We start from the raw sequence: 19,731 nt of genomic DNA, 5'->3' as shown, positions 1-19,731 counted from the left end.
GAATGTGTATTCTGTTGCCTTGGGATGAAATATTCTGAATATATCTGTGATGTCCATCTGGTCCAGTGTGTCGTTTAAGGCCTTTATTTCCTTGCTGATCTTTTGCTTGGATGATCTGTCCATTTCAGTGAGGGGAGTGTTAAAGTCCCCTACTATTATTGTATTATTGTTGATGTGTTTCTTTGATTTTGTTATTAATTGGTTTATATAGTTGGCTGCTCCCACGTTGGGGGCATAGATATTTAAAATTGTTAAATCTTCTTGTTGGACAGACCCTTTGAGTATGATATAGTGTCCTTCCTCATCTCTTATTATAGTCTTTGGCTTAAAATCTAATTGATCTGATATAAGGATTGCCACTCCTGCTTTCTTCTGATGTCCATTAGCATGGTAAATTCTTTTCCACCCCCTCACTTTAAATCTGGAGGTGTCTTCGGGCTTAAAATGAGTTTCTTGGAGGCAACATATAGATGGGTTTTGTTTTTTTATCCATTCTGATACCCTGTGTCTTTTGACAGGGGCATTTAGCCCATTAACATTCAGGGTAACTATTGAGAGATATGAATTTAGTGCCATTGTATTGCCTGTAAGTTGACTGTTACTGTATATGGTCTCTGTTCCTTTCTGATCTACCACTTGTAGGCTCTCTCTTTGCTTAGAGGACCCCTTTCAATATTTCCTGTAGAGCTGGTTTGGTATTTGCAAATTCTTTCAGTTTTTGTTTGTCCTGGAAGCTTTTAATCTCTCCTTCTATTTTCAATGATAGCCTAGCTGGATATAGTATTCTTGGCTGCATGTTTTTCTCATTTAGTGCTCTGAAAATATCATGCCAGCTCTTTCTGGCCTGCCAGGTCTCTGTGGATAAGTCAGCTGCCAATCTAATATTTTTACCATTGTATGTTACAGACTTCTTTTCCCGGGCTGCTTTCAGGATTTTCTCTTTGTCACTGAGACTTGTAAATTTTACTATTAGGTGACGGGGTGTGGGCCTATTCCTATTGATTTTGAGGGGCGTTCTCTGAACCTCCTGAATTTTGATGCTCGTTCCCTTTGCCATATTGGGGAAATTCTCCCCAATAATTCTCTCCAGTATACCTTCTGCTCCCCTCTCTCTTTCTTCTTCTTCTGGAATCCCAATTATTCTAATGTTGTTTCGTCTTATGGTGTCACTTATCTCTCGAATTCTCCCCTCGTGGTCCAGTAGCTGTTTGTCCCTCTTTTGCTCAGCTTCTTTATTCTCTGTCATTTGGTCTTCTATATCACTAATTCTTTCTTCTGCCTCATTTATCCTAGCAGTGAGAGCCTCCATTTTTGATTGCACTTCATTAATAGCTTTTTTTATTTCAACTTGGTTAGATTTTAGTTCTTTTATTTCTCCAGAAAGGGCTTTTATATCTCTCGAGAGGGTTTCTCTAATATCTTCCATGCCTTTTTCGAGCCCGGCTAGAACCTTGAGAATTGTCATTCTGAACTCTAGATCTGACATATTACCAATGTCTGTATTGATTAGGTCCCTAGCCTTCGGTACTGCCTCTTGTTCTTTTTTTTGTGTTGAATTTTTCCGTCTTGTCATTTTGTCCAGATAAGAGTATATGAAGGGGCAAGTAAAATACTAAAAGGGTGGCAACAACCCCAGGAAAAAATGCTTTAACCAAATTAGAAGAGATCCAAAATCGTGAGGGGGGAGAAAGGGGATAAAAAGAGGTTCAAAAAGGAAGAAAGAAAAAAAAAGAAGAAAGAAAAAAAAAAAAGAAAAGAAAAGAATTAAAAAAAAAAAAAAGGAAAACACCTAAGAAAAATGTAAAAAAGAAAAAATATATATATTAGATAAACTAGTAAAAATCGTTAAATAAGAAAAAGGTAACAGTTAAAAAAAAAAAATTAAAAAAAAAATTTTTACCCGAAGGTGAGAAAAAAAAAAAAAAAAAACAAAAAATGAAAAAGAAAAAAATTAAATTAACTGCAAGACTAAAAAAAATCACAGGGAAAAAGCCATGAGTTCCGTGCTTGGCTTTCTCCTCCTCTGGAATTCTGCTGCTCTCCTTGGTATTGAAACCGCACTCCTTGGTAGGTGAACTTGGTCTCGGCTGGATTTCTTGTTGATCTTCTGGGGGAGAGGCCTGTTGTAGTGATTCTCAAGTGTCTTTGCCCCAGGCGGAATTACACCGCCCTTACCCGGGCCCGGGGTGAGTAATCCGCTCGGGTTTGCTTTCAGGAGCTTTTGTTCCCTGAGCGCTTTCCGTAGAGTTCCGGAGGACGGGAATACAAATGGCGGCCTCCTGGTCTCCGGCCCGGAGGAGCCGAGAGCCCAGGGCCGCACTCCTCAGTGCGCCCTCAGAGAACAGCGCCCAGTTACTCCCGTCTGCCTGACCTCCGGCCGCGCTCCGAGCTCTCCGAGCCTGCGACCGGTTCAAGGTAACACCGAGCTGTGAGCTTACTGTCGGCTCTGTCTCTGTAGCTGGCTTTCCCGTTCCAATACCCGCAAGCTCTGCGACACTCAGACACCCCTGATCCTTCTGTGACCCTGCGGGACCTGAGGCCACGCTGAACCCGCGTGGGCTTCGCCCCGGTTTAGCCTCTGGAGCGATGTCCCTCAGCGGAACAGACTTTTAAAAGTCCTGATTTTGTGCGCCGTTGCTCTGCCGCTTGCCGGGAGCCGGCCCCTCCCCCCGGGGTCTATCTTCCCGTCGCTTTGGATTCACTTCTCCGCCGGTCCTACCTTTCAGAAAGTGGTTGTTTTTCTGTTTCCAGAATTGCTGTTCTTCTTCTCTTCGATCTGCCGATGGATTTGCAGGTGTTTGCAATCTTAAGATAAGCTATCTAGCTGATCTCCGGCTAGCTGAAGCAGTCTCAGCCTGCTACTTCTCCGCCATCTTCTGTTCACAGGTAATCTTAATCCTGAAGGGACCCAACCTGACCTCTCCAGCTCAACAATCTTCTCTGACCCACATATCCAAAGCAGCCTTGGCTAGCTGTAAATAACATTTTACCTGGGCCCAAGATCATCTGGGGTTCTAAGAAAAACTACAGGCCTAATTGCATTTTCATAGGGTATATAATTTCAGAGAATGCCCCATGAATCCCAAATTAAGTATCCCTGCTATAGGGGCGTCTGGCTGTCTTAGTGGGTAGAGCGAGAGACTCATGATCCTGGGGTCGTGAATTCAAGCCCCATCATGGGAGTGGAGCTTACTTTAAAAAAAAGAAAAAGGAAGATTCCCTGCCATCTATAACAAGGACTCCTATATTTAAAAAATTAAATACAGATTCCACATATACTCCATACATACACACACACGCATATAAATTTTGTTTCTGTGTGTCTAAAGTAACACCTAAAGACACACCTTTTTTTCACTGTTGTTCTTATTTTTTTTAATTATATAAGTCCCCAGAGGGTTCTGGTGATCAATCAAGTTTGAGAGCCAATACACCACAGGATTTAGAGAGCAGCGTCTCCAAAAGGTGACTGACTATTCAAGCCAATTATCTGTGGTTCATGAAAAAATATTACAGGTTTTTTTTTTTAAGATTTTATTTATTTATTCGACAGAAAGAGACACAGCAAGAGGGAACACAAGCAGATTTCCCGCCGGGCAGGAAGCCCAGAGTGGGGCTTGATCCCAGGACCCTGGGATCATGACCTGAGCAAACACTTAATGAGGCACCTAGGTGCCTCAAAATATTACAGTTTTAAATTTATTTTTATCGAATCTCTTTTTTCAATATTTTAATTTCATAATTTACATAATGTATTAGTACAGTCATACGTGTACATTTTTCATAGGTAATAAAATATTTATATTGTATGTGCTTTAAAAATTTTAATAATCAAAAGCTTAGACACTACTTTTTCAGGGAAAACCCAGGCCTGGTAATGGCATACTTCAGTATCATGTTCCATATTCCTCTACTATGATAGTTCAAAAACTACACATCTTTCATAAAATACAGCAAGCCACCAACACTTGCAATTTGGGAAGAAGCACTGCTTTACAATCATACTCTTATAAAACAGTATAAGTAATAAAGCATTATCAGGACACAGCACACACTGAGGATGCTTTACAAACATGCTTATGGTATACTTCAGTACTTCTCAGGCAGAAAAATTCTAGTATGAAATAAGTTAGGCAGTATAGACCTGTGCTGTCCAATATGATACCAACTATTGCACACATGAGATGCAAATAGTGTCACACGTTTAAATGTTTCGGATATATTGAGTTAAGCAAAACATGTTGTTAAAGTTAATTTTACCTATTCTTTTTTACTTTGTTATATTATTTCTACTAAAAAATTTAAAATTGTAAACATGCTTGCATTCTATTTCTATTGGACAGCACCAGTCTAGATAACAGTTTAAACTGTGAATAATCTTCAAATTGGACACTATATTTTATGGATAACTTTATCTCCTCTCCACTACCGCCCCAACTCTGCCCCCACCACGAATGTGTCCAAATTATTTACAATAAAAAATTTTTGCATGGCTTAAAGACACCATTTCCACAAGAATGGATACTTTTTACAATTGGCAAAAATGAGCAAACATAGTAGGTTAGAAGGAATGTTTTACCCATATACTCTAATGCCAAAACATGAAGTTAAAAAAGAGTGACACAACATTCTAAAAAAGAAATTTATTTATTACCATCAGCTAGATAAACACAGGGTCCATTTAGAGTTTTACAATGTTTTAAAAATTGGGCTTCCCCCACAAAATATAAATTTTTTGCAATATAGAACTTATCCTATATCAACACTGCTGGACTGACATTTTTACTTCCCCTCCTGAAACTATAATTAAAGAAAACAAAGGTGCTCAATGGATATGTCCCCTAGCCTTTTCCTTTCTGAAAGAGCTATGGCAAATACAGCAGATTCATTTTTAACACTCATGCAACCCCATTCTGATATGTCTTAATGACACAATAGTGGCCAGAAAGCTAAAGGGCCCGTTTGCCAGACTCTCTTGCAACCTGAGATGTGCATGTGTCCTCGCCTTCCCAGGCAGGGACACTCTGAGGAGACCAGAAAAATAAAGAAAACAAGAAGGAGCAACTGAGCACAGGCATATCAGCTCATCCAGCAATGATGATGGGTGAGACAGTGACTCTTTAGGAGGCAGCAACAAAAGCCAAGACTCCTCATTCACAAGCTTCCAAATTCCTCCCACCAGAAGGGCAATGTGGTTCTGAGATCAGACAGCTACGGCTCCTTTAGCAAGCCACGCAAAAAATGTGCTTCCAGGAATTATTCCTAGAAGCTCAGCCCAAAGTCTATTCTTCATTCCCTCTAAGATTCTACAAACTATCTATTACAACTTAATAAATCCCCTGATGCTTAAACCAGTTTTAATGCTTTCTGTTGTTTGCTACGAAGAGTCCTTTCCAACATATGGGCCAAAAAAAAAAAAAAAGGAGAGAGAGAGAGAGAGAAATTTCAAATACAATATCAAAATTAGGCTTTAAAATATAGGCCTATGATTATATAACAATATGAATGTACAATAAGAATATACTTAATGGTAAAATTTTATGTTATCTTTTATTACAGTAAAAAATATGATTTTCATAAACACAACAAAAAAAATCTATATTTAGGCATAGGAATGAAGAATCTTTTGATAAACTTGGTTTTGTTAACTTACTCCTTTTCCAGCTAGAGGCTTATCCTTTTGTTCTAACCCCTAGGTCTCTAAGAGTAAAAAGCGGAAGAAAACTCAACATACGTAAGATAAGACAGACGATGAAACTCTGTGATGAGTAAAGTGGATTAGGTGAAGGCTTGTTGCAAAAATTATTCTGTGACTACTATGAGCCAAGTGCTTTACATACATCCTCAATTTTGCCACAATACTGCCACAATAACAACATTCACCCAACCCCATTCACAATAAGGCTTCCTCGGTGATGAGAAAATAGAGAAAGAAAAGTTAAGCATCTTGCCCAAGGTGCACAGCAAGTGACTGCTGGAGTAATGACAGATCAAGATCTGCTCGACTCCAAAGTCCTGGATCTTTGTATACCACATTTCTCTTACTGACTGCCACAGCCACAGTACTCAGCAGGCAAGGGCTAATTAAATTATCCACCGTGATGGAATCATCACAAAGCCAGGAAAGCAATTCCTGAAAAGTGTCACCTAGACCATTAATATAGCATGCCCTGTAGAGTCCAGTGTGATGTTCAAATACAGAAAAAAACTAGATGATGATGATTATAACGATAATAGCAACCAGCTACCATGTACTGAGTGCCTATTATGTTTAAACACATATACATTACTTCATTTAATCCCCTGAACATCCCAGTAAGAAATGCACAGTAGGTGTTACCTTCATTTTACAACGGAAGAAAATGAGACGTCGAGAGATTAAGAACTCTACCAAAGACTACACTACAAGTCAAATTCAGAGCCAGAATTTGAATCCAGGTCTATGAAGCCCAAGCATATGGGTGAGGACAACTTGCATTTCCTTTATCTCTAAAGAGCCAAACACAGGCCTTACATGGGTAAACATTCAACAAATCATTCATTTCACTTTGAAATTAGGGACAACAAATGCACACCAAGAGCATGCACAAACTCAGCAGCATCGTGCTGACACTGAGTGAAAAGACACAAAGGAAAAAATAAGAATGAAGAGTCCATCCCTGAGGGTCACTATACATTTGCCAGTAAAAGTTAAGGGCTTAAACCCCCTTTTTCACACTCTTCTAAGCTTAGCCCACCCTTCACTTCACCTCCCCACCACAGACATGCACTAAGACTTGCTCTATCAACTCTAGCATACTGTCAGAAATTATACACACTACATTAAGAGAACCATATGAAAGAGAACTTATCTTAGAACTACTAAGAGAACCGTATGAAAGCAAGGAAATCACTGGCAAGGCATCTGATTCAACAGGTCTGAGGTGAGTCCTGACAATTTACAAAGTTAAGAAGTGGTAATGCCACCAGACCACATTAGTCTCAATTATCATGCTAAAACACTGCTATTTATTAAAATTTATGAAAAATTTTTAAAAGGAAAATGAATTAAATAGAAAAAATAAAATAAAATAGAACAAAACAATAAGAGTTTGGCCATTTCTCCTACCACTTCCCCCTCCCCCACCCCATGCCTCTGGCAACCATAAATCTGTTCTCTGTATCTATGAGCCTGGTTTTGTTTGTAGAAAGACAGACAGAAGGATACATTCCATATATAAGAGAAATTATACAGTATTTTTCTTTCTCGTCTGACTTATAATGCAATTCCCTTGAGATCCATCCACTTTGAGGCAAATGGCAAGATTTTGTTCTTTTTATGGTTGAATAATATTCTATTTACTCACTCTGTGTGCACACGTGTGTGTGTGTGTGTATGTGTGTGTGTATCACAACTTCTTTATCCATCCTCCATGAATGGATATCCAAGTTGTTTTCATGTCCTGGCTACTGTAAATAATAATTCAATAAAAATGGGGGTGCATAATATTCTTTCAAGTTAGTGTTTTTGTTTCCCTTGGATATATACCCAGAAGTGGAGTTCCTAGATCATAGTGTACAGAAGACTCTTGAACAATATAAGGGGTAGAACTGCTGACCACCAAAGCAGTCAAAAATCTTCCTAAAACTTTTGACTCCCCCAAAACTTAACTACTAGTAGCCTACTATTAACTGGAAGCCTTACCTATAACATAGAGAGTCAATTATTGTTTGTTCTATTTCTGTGAAAAATGCCATCAGAATTTTGACAGGGATTGCACTGAATGTATATATTGCTTGGGGTAGTATGGACATTTTAACAATATTAATTCTCCCAACCCATGAACATGGAATACATTTCCATTTGTTGTGTCTTTTTCAACTTCTTCTTTCATTAATGTCCTGTAGTTTTCAATATAAGCCCTAAAACAACTTCTTCTATACCAGGTTCAGCCAGCAAAAAGGAACTAGTAAAAATTAGCAAGATGGTATATATCTCCTTTTTGGTATAGCATGCCTTCATAATGGAGATATAATTAACAAGATGGAAAACAGCCAAAGGTTTAGCAGGGTAGAAGCTACTGGGGAGACTGTCTGGTCTATATCCAGATGATTGATGGATCCTCAATGAATCCAGCAGACTCTCAAAACTATCAGCAACACATATAATATGCATTTGTTACAAGTTATGAGGTGGGGTGCGGTGGTGGAAGGAAGGGAATTAAATTTGGATAAAAGGAATAAAATTATAGATTACATAACAAATATGTGGAAATCTTATACAAAGAAAAAAATGTTGCCCTAGCCTGGTACAAAACTTTACCTTTTGATAAAAAGTAAGCCTAAGTTTCAGTAAAATTACATTAACAAGTATTCCCCCCTCCCCCCCGCAAAAAAAAAAAAAAAAACACATTATTACTCTTAGCAGCATAAGCAGTTAACAACAATGGGACTTCGGTACATTCCCAGATGATAAAAATGAGCTGCAAAAGGTCATGAAAACCCAAGACAGTACATATACAATGATAGAGTCACTGTTCTCTTTTATTTACAAACAGAGAAAGGAACTTATTTATTTAGTATCATTATGAGAAACACACCCATATATGGAAATAGTAGCTTGTGTAGTTAACTCAAAATACAGTCCAAAACCACATGTGCTGGACGACATGGAAAATCCAGTCTCATAAAACAAATCCACCACCATTTAAAATAACATGCCAGCAAAATTAACAGCTTATAGATTACAGCCCTCCATTAAACAAAGGGTAGTACATGATTTTGTTTTGTTCGTTTTAATTCAATTGACATCAGACTCTTGAAGTCTACAAAGATATCATATCAAAAATAAATAAAAACCAAAAAAAGGAACTATACATCAAAAGAAACTGATATAGAGTAGAATTGACATAAATGGAAAATAATCTAAAGTTCTATTAACAGCATAAAAGAGAGAAATAAGGACATAATCATACAACCAAATATAATAGTCCTAAAACTCACTGACCTATAGCAGTGGTGCTATGGGGAAGAACTGTGTTCCCCCAAAATTCGGACCTAGAAGCCTTCACCCACAGTATCTCAGAATGTGACTATATTTGGATATAGGGCCTTTAAAGAAGTCATTAAATTAGAACAAAACTATTAGGGTGGATTCTAAGCCAACAGGACTAATCTCCTTAAAGAGGGAATTCAGACACACAGAGACATAAGAGATGTCCACCCACACACCACGAGAGGACAAAGCATATAAAGTTACCAGCAGAAAGGTGATCATCTGCAAGCCAAGGAGATCTCAGAATAAAGTAAATCTGCTGACACCTTCACCTTGAATCTCCAGCCCCAAGAACTGTAAGAAAATAAATTTCTGTCAGTTAAGCCACTCAGTCCATAGTATTTTGTTAAGGCAGCCCTGAAAAACTAATACAAATGGTCTCAAACTTAAATATCTATAACATCACCTGGAAGGCCTGTTAAAACATAGGCTGCTGGGCCCTATTCTCAGAGTTTCTGGTTCAGCAGGTCTGGAATAACGCCTGAAACAGGGCTAGCTTCATGGGTGCATGAACATGCTTACAAGGGTCCTCACTCTTGATTTAATGCTCCGCTGCTGCTATTTGCAAGTTATTAATAGTTTTTGAACAAGGGGCCCAGCATTTTCATTTTGCACTGGACTGCACAAATGTATCCGGTCCTGGCCTAAGAATTTTGTATCTCTAACAAGTTCCCAAGTGAAGCTCAAGCTGCTGGTGGGGGACAACATTCTGAGCACGACTGAACTACAGCAACATCTGCTGAACCAACATGAGTCTAAAAATTTAGGCAAAAAAGAGAAAAATGAAAAAGGACAGGTATAGTTATCATTTATGTAAGGTTTTTGACATATATACATATGTATTAAATAAAAGCATAAAAACAAGCGTGACAATGGAAACACCCAATTCAAAATACTTGCAACCTCTGGAGGTGGGGAAAGAACAGAACCAGGAATTACCACCAGAGAAAAGGCCTCACCTCCCTCTGTCTATAAAATTTTAGTTCTCAAATAATTAAAAAGTAAAAAATTGAAGTAAACATGGCAAAAAAGTTCAGATTTAGATGAGCTGCAAGAGAGCTACACTGTAATTTCCTCTTTACTTTTTGTACTTTTCTGTAAATTAACACTTGAAAAAATTTTTAAGGGAAAGATAAGAATCTTAACTTTCAAATAATCTGATTAACTTTGGTATCACCCACAATCTCCTAAAACACTCAATTAGAATTTAGAAAATTTGCCAGTGAGAAAAACAAATCTACTTGTGAAAAATATCCGTTCACAATAGCCAATATATGAAGTTATCTGAAGTTTAACAAGCATAATTTAAAAGACTAAACAGATATATATAGGATGAATGAAAAAAATTTCCAATGTTCCTGAAAATCTCTAATTGAGAAAATTTTATGAAAAAGTGATTTTGAGGAGCACCTGGGTAGTGCAGTCAGTTAAGCATCCAACTCGGTTTCAGCTCAGGTCCTGATCTCAGGGTCATGAGATTGAGCCCCACTTCAGGGTCTGCATGGAGCCTGCTTACAACTCTCTCTCTCCTTCCTCTCCTCTCTCTCTCAAATAAATAAATCTTTAAAAAAGAAGAGGAAGAAGAAGTGCACGAGTGCAAGAGTACTCTTAAGAGTAAATGGGTACAAATCTACTTTAAATCTACAAATCTACTTTAAAGTTGCTGGTTGAAGACCACATTCTGAAAGTGACTGAACTACAATATCTGTCTAAACCAACATGAGTCCAAAAACGTAATTTGGGCAAAAAAGAGCACAGAGTCTGCTTAGGACTCTCTCTCTCACTCTCTCTTGAATAAATAAATCTATAAAATTTTTAAAAAGTGATCTTGGAAAAAAAAAAAGAGTAAAGGGCTACAAATCGACCTTAAATGAACAACATGTGCTAAAAATAAGATACTGTGTAAATTAAGAATACAAAAAGTAAGAATTACTATGGAAAAAATAGTAACTATCATTTAGGTTAATTCGAATGTCTTTTGTATGAAGTGATAAGAATAAATCTTAAGCTATTTAGAGGAACACAAATGAAATATAATGAATGTTAAATTTCTCCAAACCTAGATAAAATAATATGAAAAGGTTATATCCCTAACATATAGAAAATCTATGCAAATTAAAATGAAAAATACAAATTTTATAAATGATACCTTTTAACTATCAAATTCACCAACTTTATTTATAAAATGATCAGTACTGCTATTCTCATGTCAGTGGAAATATAAAATGGTAAAACTTTATAGAAAGTTATTTTTTTAAAGATTTTATTTTTAAGTAATCTCTACACTCCCCATGGGGCTCACACCTACAACCCCAAGACCAAGAGCAGCAGGCTCTACCAACTGAGCCAGCAAGGCGCCTCTGAAAAGCAATGTCAACATATATATCAAGGACCTTAAAAATACTGATACCCTTTGCTCCAGTAATTTTCTTTCTAGTAATATATCCTACAGGAAAAAAAAATCAAAATAATGAAAATAGACTTTCACATATATATGCATCACAATATTATTTATACTTCAGAAAAAAATTACAAAAAAACTAAATCAATTATGATACAGCCATATGATAGATGCAATTATAATGATTTATGGGGAATAATTATGATATAAAATTAAATTACAAAGAAAGATTATAAAATCATAAATTCCATGTTCTTAACTATGGAAAACTATAAAATTTCAAAGGAAAAAAATGAGGGGCACCTGGCTGGCTCAGTCAGTAGAGCATGCAACTCTTGATCTCAGGGTCATGAGTTCAAGCCCCATGTTGGGTGTGGAGACTATACTTAAAAAAGAAAATTTTAATGAAAGGAAATATGTCAAATATGAACAGCCTGCCTCTGGATAATGATATCATAGGCAAGTTATTTCCTCAGCTGCTTTTTTACTACTTTTACAATTAGAAAAATTAAAAAAAAAGTAACAATTTTCACTAAATATAAAACATTTCAAACAAAGGTATTAGGGCATTCAATAAAATACCTTAATTAAATGTTATTTTAATAAATTTGAAACATTCATTTCAGCAAAAAGTTGATGAATAGCTTATAAAGAATAATATACCCTTCAAAATGGAGATAACATTCTTCCCAAATTCCTTCACAGGTTTTCCTTGATTGGAATTGCTTCCAGTCACAGGCACCAACATAGGTCCTAGCTTTGAAGTATCTACATACTCTAAACTGGTTTCTTAATCCATCATTCTGGTCATAATCAAAGATCATAATTCTAAATCACACATTTTCATCAATTTGCCTCAGATAATATCTGAAACCCCAGGACCCCCATCCCTTTACATATAATATTTCTCTATTTTACAAACCACCTCTCAATGGAAGGTTATCATCACCTTGACTTTGTAAAGGTGTGAACTCAGAGAGGCTAAGTAACTGTCCTAATGTCACAAGACTAGTAAGTAAAGGAACTGAGACTTGAACACTGGTCAGTCCGATGCATTACATCACAGCACCTTTCAAAAAGCTGGCATAACATAAAATCCTGCACTTTGCAACTAACTTCAGCCCTGCCTCCTAAGGACAAACAAGGACAGCATCCCAGAAAGAAAACCAAAAACAAACTATAAAGGAGCTGGCTATTAATCACAGGAAAGCATTTCAATCTGTGTCCTTATTTTCTGCCTTCTATATATACTATTGAATACTGGTACCTCACTCAAAAAAATCACTTAGTCTGAGGTCATGGATAAGAGAATACAGGTAATCAAGCAAACTGATATTTTCATAAATGGCCACAGCAATATTTCCAATCCATGTGACCTTCCAGGAGCTGGCCACTCGCATTACCCAGAAATGGAGACAGTATCCCTTCCAGCTTTGACTGAGCAGGGTTTTATACCAAAGAACAAAATGTATTGGAAATAATACCATGTGACTTCTAAAAGCTATCAAAGCCAATAGAGACATAGGTTCATCTGGTCTCTGTCTCTCCACGAACCCCTTTTTCACTCACTCTCTCCCTCTCCTTTCCTTCTCTTCCTCCTCCCTTACAACCCAGCCACCACACTGTGAGGAAACCCAGGCAACATGGAAAGGCCACCTATAGGTGTTCTGACCAAGACCTCCACTTGTTATCTCAACTAACAGGCAGCATCAAACACCAAACATGTGCCTGCGCAAGCCTTCAGATGATTCTAAATCGCTCTCCCTTTGGAGCCACACAATTGACACAAAATGTAGCAAAGATTAACTATGTCAAGTGAACCTTTCCAAATCACAGATTCCTGAGCAAAATAAATATTTTAAGCCAGTAAGTTTAACAGTGATTTGTAAAGCAGCAAGAGGTCGCTAAAACAGATGTTTGGGGCTGTATTCACAAGTTAAAGAGTTTAGTAACTATTCCATGCAAACTTATATGATAACTTTCTGTAATTACCCTCTTTCTGAATTAGCTGAACCACAGACCATAGCTCTTTTGACTTCTGATTGGTCTCTCAAGACTTGAACTTTCAGGTCTGCTTGATTCTCCTTTTGGAGTCAAGCTGCATACCTTGTTGCAATAAAGTTATCATCTTAAAAGTTAGTATCTCCTTAAAGGCTTTCGGGGGGGGGAAGTTCTAAGCAAGGACGTCAAAACCCCTCTAAAACACAAAGTCATGACAGCCATGTTTTGGCTTATACCACAAAATATACTCATAGAAAGTTATTACCAATTACCAATGCTCCTGAGAGTACACAAAATAATTTAATGGATAGAGAATGCACAGTAAAATTATTGGGAAAAATTAACACACAGATTGAAGTGGCGAGGGAAAAAAGAATTATAAGACACCATACATCTAATGCAGATGTTCCATAATCTGTAGATTTGTCTACCAGTTTTGGCCAGTGTACTGTTTATTGACTGCTTTGACTTTACTTTTTTATATAGCTTCAGATGCAAGTTCTCATCGACTAAGTGGAAGGAAGTAAATAAATTTTCTGTTCCATATAAATATAATTTTCCAGCTAGAAAATACTTCAATGATGAGGTTTGCATAAAGCCAATTAAATGCAAATAGAACAGAAACAGTGAAATCAGTTTGTTACATAGGTTTTGGGAAGGAGTTTTAGGATGGCAGGTCAAACATCACATTAAAAGTTAACCAAAGTCCATCATTTGCAGACATTAAGGATCAAATGATTTGGCCAATATATATTCCTTGATGAGAAAATATATCAAGCTGGTAATCAAACACAAATTGCAAGAAAATGAGTACCAAAAAAAAAAAAAAAAGTTTTTGTCTTCTAAGCATAATTTTCTTGTTCTTTAGCATAAGAACTTTTCTGATAGTATATCAAATAAACTTCTTCTTCCTACTAAATCTATATTTCTTCTCTCATAGCTCCAACCTCCCCATAATGCCTTATTCAGACCCACATACTATAGGAAAAACTATCATTGCCATCACTGGAAAAAGCAAAATTCTTCTATTCTTCTTCATTAACTTTTTGAATATATGGTATACGCACAACAGATGAGTTGCTAAAATATATGTCACATACAGAGTTCACTGCCAAAACAACTTATAGCCAATCTTTTGATGGAAATATTATTCAAATACATAAACTTCAAATTAAATAAAAGAATATGAATATAAAAGTTTATGTTATCCCTCTTCCTTTTGAGGAAAAAAACTACATAAAAGAAGCCACGATCTGTCTATAAAACTATAAAGAACAATGAAACCAGGAGGAAGGTTTAAAGATATCTATACGCTTTTAAGTGATATTTTAAGCTGACTCTATCTTTATAGTTACTCTCTGTTGCATAAAACATTATGGAGTCTAATAAGTTTTAAGGGCTGGTATGACTTAATATGAATGAAACAGTTGGAAATACTCAAAATTCTAAGGCACATTGGTTACTGGGGCATGTTTTCAAGATTGATTGGGTAAACTAAATTATACAAACCTAAAAAAGGAAATGACAAGTGATAGCTGGCTAAATAATCTGCAACAACTCCTACTACAGAGAATTTTTGCATTAAAAAAGAGGCCATCCTTGACCTTCAGATCTTTTGTGTCTTAATTTGAACCGAAATACCCTTGGAATTGGCTACCATTCCCACCATGCCCTGTGAAATCCCAGATATTCCAATGTTCCTGAAAGAATTTGGGTTAGTGAAATCTACTTTAGACTTTAAAATTAGGAAAGAGACCATCTGTTTTATACATTACTATATCCCAAGCCCCCAGCAGAGTACATACATTCAAAATGTTTGTTGAATGAATTAGAAAGAGGAATATAGGTAAGAAGAAAACAAAAGAGGAAGGACGAAAGGTAACAGATGCTCAGCTACAAACTTGAATAACAGAAGATTCAAATTATACAAGAAAATATAATTGTTTTCCAAGAAAAAAAATTCTCACACAAATTTCTTGACCACTGATTGGCCAGATTCCGGGTATTTTTCCCCATGAAAACCATGTAAGAAATTCAAGCTCAAAGTGCTGCTGGAATCGCTAAGTACAGAAATGAGAATGCATACATGTAACAATAACTCCTAAGAACAAAATTATAATAAAAGAAACAAGGGAATTAAAATGGCACACTAGAAAATAGCTATTTAACACAAAAGAAGGAAGTAACAGAGTAACAGATAACCAAAAAAAGCAAAAAACATTATAATACATTCAGCAAAATGACAGATATTAATCCTATTTGATCAGTAATTACACTAAAGGTTAATGGACTAAACATTGAAACCAAAAGGTACAGATTGGCAGAATAAATAAGAAAACATGGTCTGACTACATGCTATCTATAAAACATACTTTATATTCAAAGACACAATAAGTTGAAAGTAAAAGTATGGTGAAAAAAATATGTACCATTCCAACATAGCCAAAAAAGATCTGGATTAGCTATACTATCATCAGACAAAATAAACAGTAAGACAAAAACTATGACCAAATACGAAGAAGGGCATTTTATAAGGACAAAAATGTCCTCTCAGGAAAACACAACAATTATAAGCACACATGCACAAAATAAAACCATCCTCAGCTACATGACAGAATTGAAGGGAGAAATACATACTTCAACAGTAATAGTCAAGAACCTCACCTTCAACACCATTACTGAAAGAAACAACTAGGAAAATTCACAGAAGATGAGAAAGAAACAGAAGACCTGAACAAGTCTATACACCAACTTCACTTAACAGACATCAACAGAACACTACACCCAGCAACAGCAGAACATTCTCTGGGATAGACCATATGTTAGGCCATAAAAACAAGGACTGAAATCATACAAAGCATGTTCTCTAACCACAATAAAATTAAATTAGAATCAACAATGGAAGGAAATTTGGGAACTTAACAAAGATGTAGAAATTAAATAACACACTTCTAAATAACCAATAGGTCAAAAAAGAAATCAAAAGGGAAGTTAGGAAATACTTTGAGCTGAATAAAAATGAAAACACAACATACCAAAACTTATGGGATACAGCTAGAGAAGTGCTCATATGACAATTTACAGCTATAAATGCCTAAAATAAAAAAGATGCTAGTAAATAACCTTAATAAACTAGAGGAAGAAGAGCAAATTAAATCCAAGCAGAGGAAATGGAATAATAAAGATTAGACCAGAAACTAATAAAATAAAAAATGGAAAAACAATAAAGAAAAGTAACAAAACCAAAAGTTGGTTCTTTGAAAATATCAACAAAATTAACAAACTTTTAGCTAGACTGATCAAGAAAAAAAAGAGACAAGAGGGGACATCATTACTGATCTTAGAGAACTGCAGAAGATATAAGGAAATACTATTAACAAATGTATGCAAACAAATTATATAATCTAATAAGACGAACAAATCCCAAAAATTACTGAAACTCAAGAAGAAATAAAACATATGAATGGACATATAACAAGTAAACTTGTTGAATTTTTAATCAAAAGACTTCCCATCAATAAAAACCCAGTATTTACCTTCACTGGTGAATTTTACCAAACATTTAAAAGAATAAACACTAAATCTTAAAAAACCCTTCCCAAAAACAGAATAGGATAAAATATTCCTGAACTATTTCCATGAGAGTATTACTACCTTGACACTAAAACCAAATAAAAGATATCTAAAAATGCATAGCCCAGGGGCCCCAGCTGGCTCATTAGGAAGAACACGCAACTCTTGATCTCAAGGTAGTAAATTTAAGCCCCATATTGGATGTAAAGATTACTAAAATAAATAAACTATCAGGTGCCTGGGTGGCTCAATCAGTTAAGCATCTGCCTTCAGCTCAGGTCATGATCCCAGGGTCCTGGGATCAAGCCCTGCACTGGGCTCCCTGCTCAGTAGGGAGTCTGCTTCTCCCTCTCCCTCTGCCCCTTCTCCCATCTGCACACACTATCTCTCAAATAAATGAATAAAATCTTAAAAAAAAAAAAATAAGGAACCAAGAATAGGAGACAATTTCCTCAACCTGACAAAGAGAACCCAGGAAAAACCCACAGTTAACATCACACATAATGGTAAAAAAACTAGAAGATTTTCCCCTAAGATCAGGAATAAGACAAGGACATCCACTCTCAGCACTTCAACATTGTGTTAGAGGTTCTAGTCAGAACAGTTGGCAAGAAAAAGATATAAAAGGCATCTAGAAGGGAAAAGAAAAAGTAAAACTATCTCTTTGCATTAAATCGTATATAGAGAAATTCCTAAGGGATTCACTAAAAACTATCAGAACTAATCAGTGAGTTCGGCAAGTTTGCAGGATACATGTCCAATATACAAAAGTCAATTGAATTTCTGTACAGTAGCAATGAACAATCCAAAATGAAGATAAGAAAAAACTTTAAAATAGCATCAAAAAGAATAAAATACTTAGGGGTAAATTTAGCAAAAGAAATACTGAACTTGCCCCCTGATAATTTCTAAATATTGTTGAAAGATAAAAAGAAATAAATGGAAAGACATCCCATGATCATAGATGACTTAATATTTTTATCCTTGGCAATGAGCACTTTCATGGTGTTACTGACCATTCATTTATCTTCTTTGCAGAAGCATCTATTCAGACACTTTGCCCACTTTTTTACTTGGGTTGTCATCTATCATTGAGTTGTAGGGGTTTTTAATATATTATGGATACAAGTCCCTTATCAGAAATTATGATTTGCAATATTTTCTTCCACTCGCTGGGTTGTTTGTCTGCTCACTTTCTTGATAGGGTCCTTTGAAGCACAAAGTTTTACATTTTTATAAAGGCCAATTTGGCTACTTTTTCTTTGGTCAATTTTGGTTTCATTCCTACAAAGCAGGTGTTTCCTAAATTTAGAACTCTTCCATTACATCAAGGTGCTTCCATTTTTCAGTTCAGTTAGAGGGGAAAGTAAAGGAAATAAGGTAAGATGAGAAGAATAAAGTTTTGAAGCTTAGAAGTGGTAATACTGCTTTATCTATTCGGTCACTGCTAAGAATATACATTTGCATCAAATATGGAAGGCTTTCATATGGAAGGCTAAAAAATAGGGATTTAAAATGTCTATTATGGGGCGCCTGGGTGGCTCAGTGGGTTAAGCCGCTGCCTTCGGCTCGGGTCATGATCTCAGGGTCCTGGGATCGAGTCCCGCATCGGGCTCTCTGCTCAGCAGGGTACCTGCTTCCTTCTCTCTCTCTCTCCCTGCCTGCCTCTCAGTGTATTTGTAATTTCTCTCTGTCAAATAAATAAATAAAATCTTTAAAAAAATAAAATAAAATAAAATGTCTATTATACTCTCACTGCTAGCCAAGAAACCGTCATTCACTTAACCTTCCATGGCCAATCCCTAATACTGAGCAAATTCACCTTGTAACATCTCCTTTTTGACTTCCACATTACCGAACACTGATGAGGCGGGGAAAAAAAGACACATACCAGTTGGTGCCAATGAAAATATGTAGTTCTTGGCTAGAAATTCTTGCTTTGGGAATGCTCATTCTGTTTTATTCTTTGACCACGGCAATTGCTCCAGGTCTTCTCTTCTTCAAAGTTCTCAATGCCTACCAACACTTAGCAGATGACCCCTCTTTTCTTCAATAAACTTTCTATAGATCATTTAACATGAGTCACTAAGCTCCTCCCATAAACTGTAATAGGTAACTCATTTATAAGCAGAAAAATCATATTATTCTCCCACCCAATTCACAAGAGCTCCTTTTTCTCTCCATTTAGCCTATACACCTGTGTTAAATCCCACCATCTCCTTTAAGACTGTGAATCACCAATTACTCCCTCTCTAAATTTAATCTTCAACCCCTTTTTTAAGACCAATGCCTTTGTAGCTTTGACAAACTCATCCATTTCCCTCAAGAACTAAAATCCTCTGCCTTAATTCTTTGAGTTATCATTTCCACTTTTTCCACTAATTTTTCTTAAAGGAGTCAACATCACTGACTCCATCCTTGCCTTCAAACTCACTCCCTCATTATTTGATTTCTAATCATACCAATCTGCTAAAGTCACCCTCAAAAGAGTTTCCAGTGGTCACCAAACACCAACTGAGGTTTACTTCCTCTTCGTATACCTTTAAATCTACATAGCATTTAAAATTGTTCATCATCCCATCTTTAAAACTTCCTTGTTTTGATTACATAACTGTATATTCTCTGGCTCTCTCATTTTATTTCTCACCATTACTCAGAGGTGAGTACCTCCTAAATGCACACATTCTGAATTATCCAGACTCAATGATTCTGTGACTTAATC

General features: G+C 36.3%; 1 protein-coding gene across 16 annotated transcripts in view; it reads right to left on the bottom strand.

The window, feature by feature from the left end:
- Nucleotides 1-19,731, bottom strand: part of GTDC1 (glycosyltransferase like domain containing 1) — a 443,212-nt gene that overhangs the window by 385,373 nt on the left and 38,108 nt on the right. For 13 of the 16 annotated variants that reach the window (XM_032356209.1, XM_032356202.1, XM_032356203.1 and 10 more), the window contains one exon: nt 9,239-9,328. The exons of 2 other annotated variants lie outside the window; for them this stretch is intronic. The gene's annotated coding sequence lies outside the window, so the exon portion shown is untranslated. Of the gene's footprint in view, nt 1-9,238; nt 9,329-10,444; nt 10,466-19,731 lie in introns of those variants that run through there. One more of the 16 variants, XM_032356204.1, reaches the window with a different exon arrangement.

This window comes from Mustela erminea, chromosome 8 (genome assembly GCF_009829155.1).
Source record: "Mustela erminea isolate mMusErm1 chromosome 8, mMusErm1.Pri, whole genome shotgun sequence".
In the NCBI taxonomy this organism is placed as follows: domain Eukaryota; kingdom Metazoa; phylum Chordata; class Mammalia; order Carnivora; family Mustelidae; genus Mustela; species Mustela erminea.
Note: the sequence above shows the minus strand (reverse complement) of the source record. Positions and strands in the feature narration are given on the sequence as shown.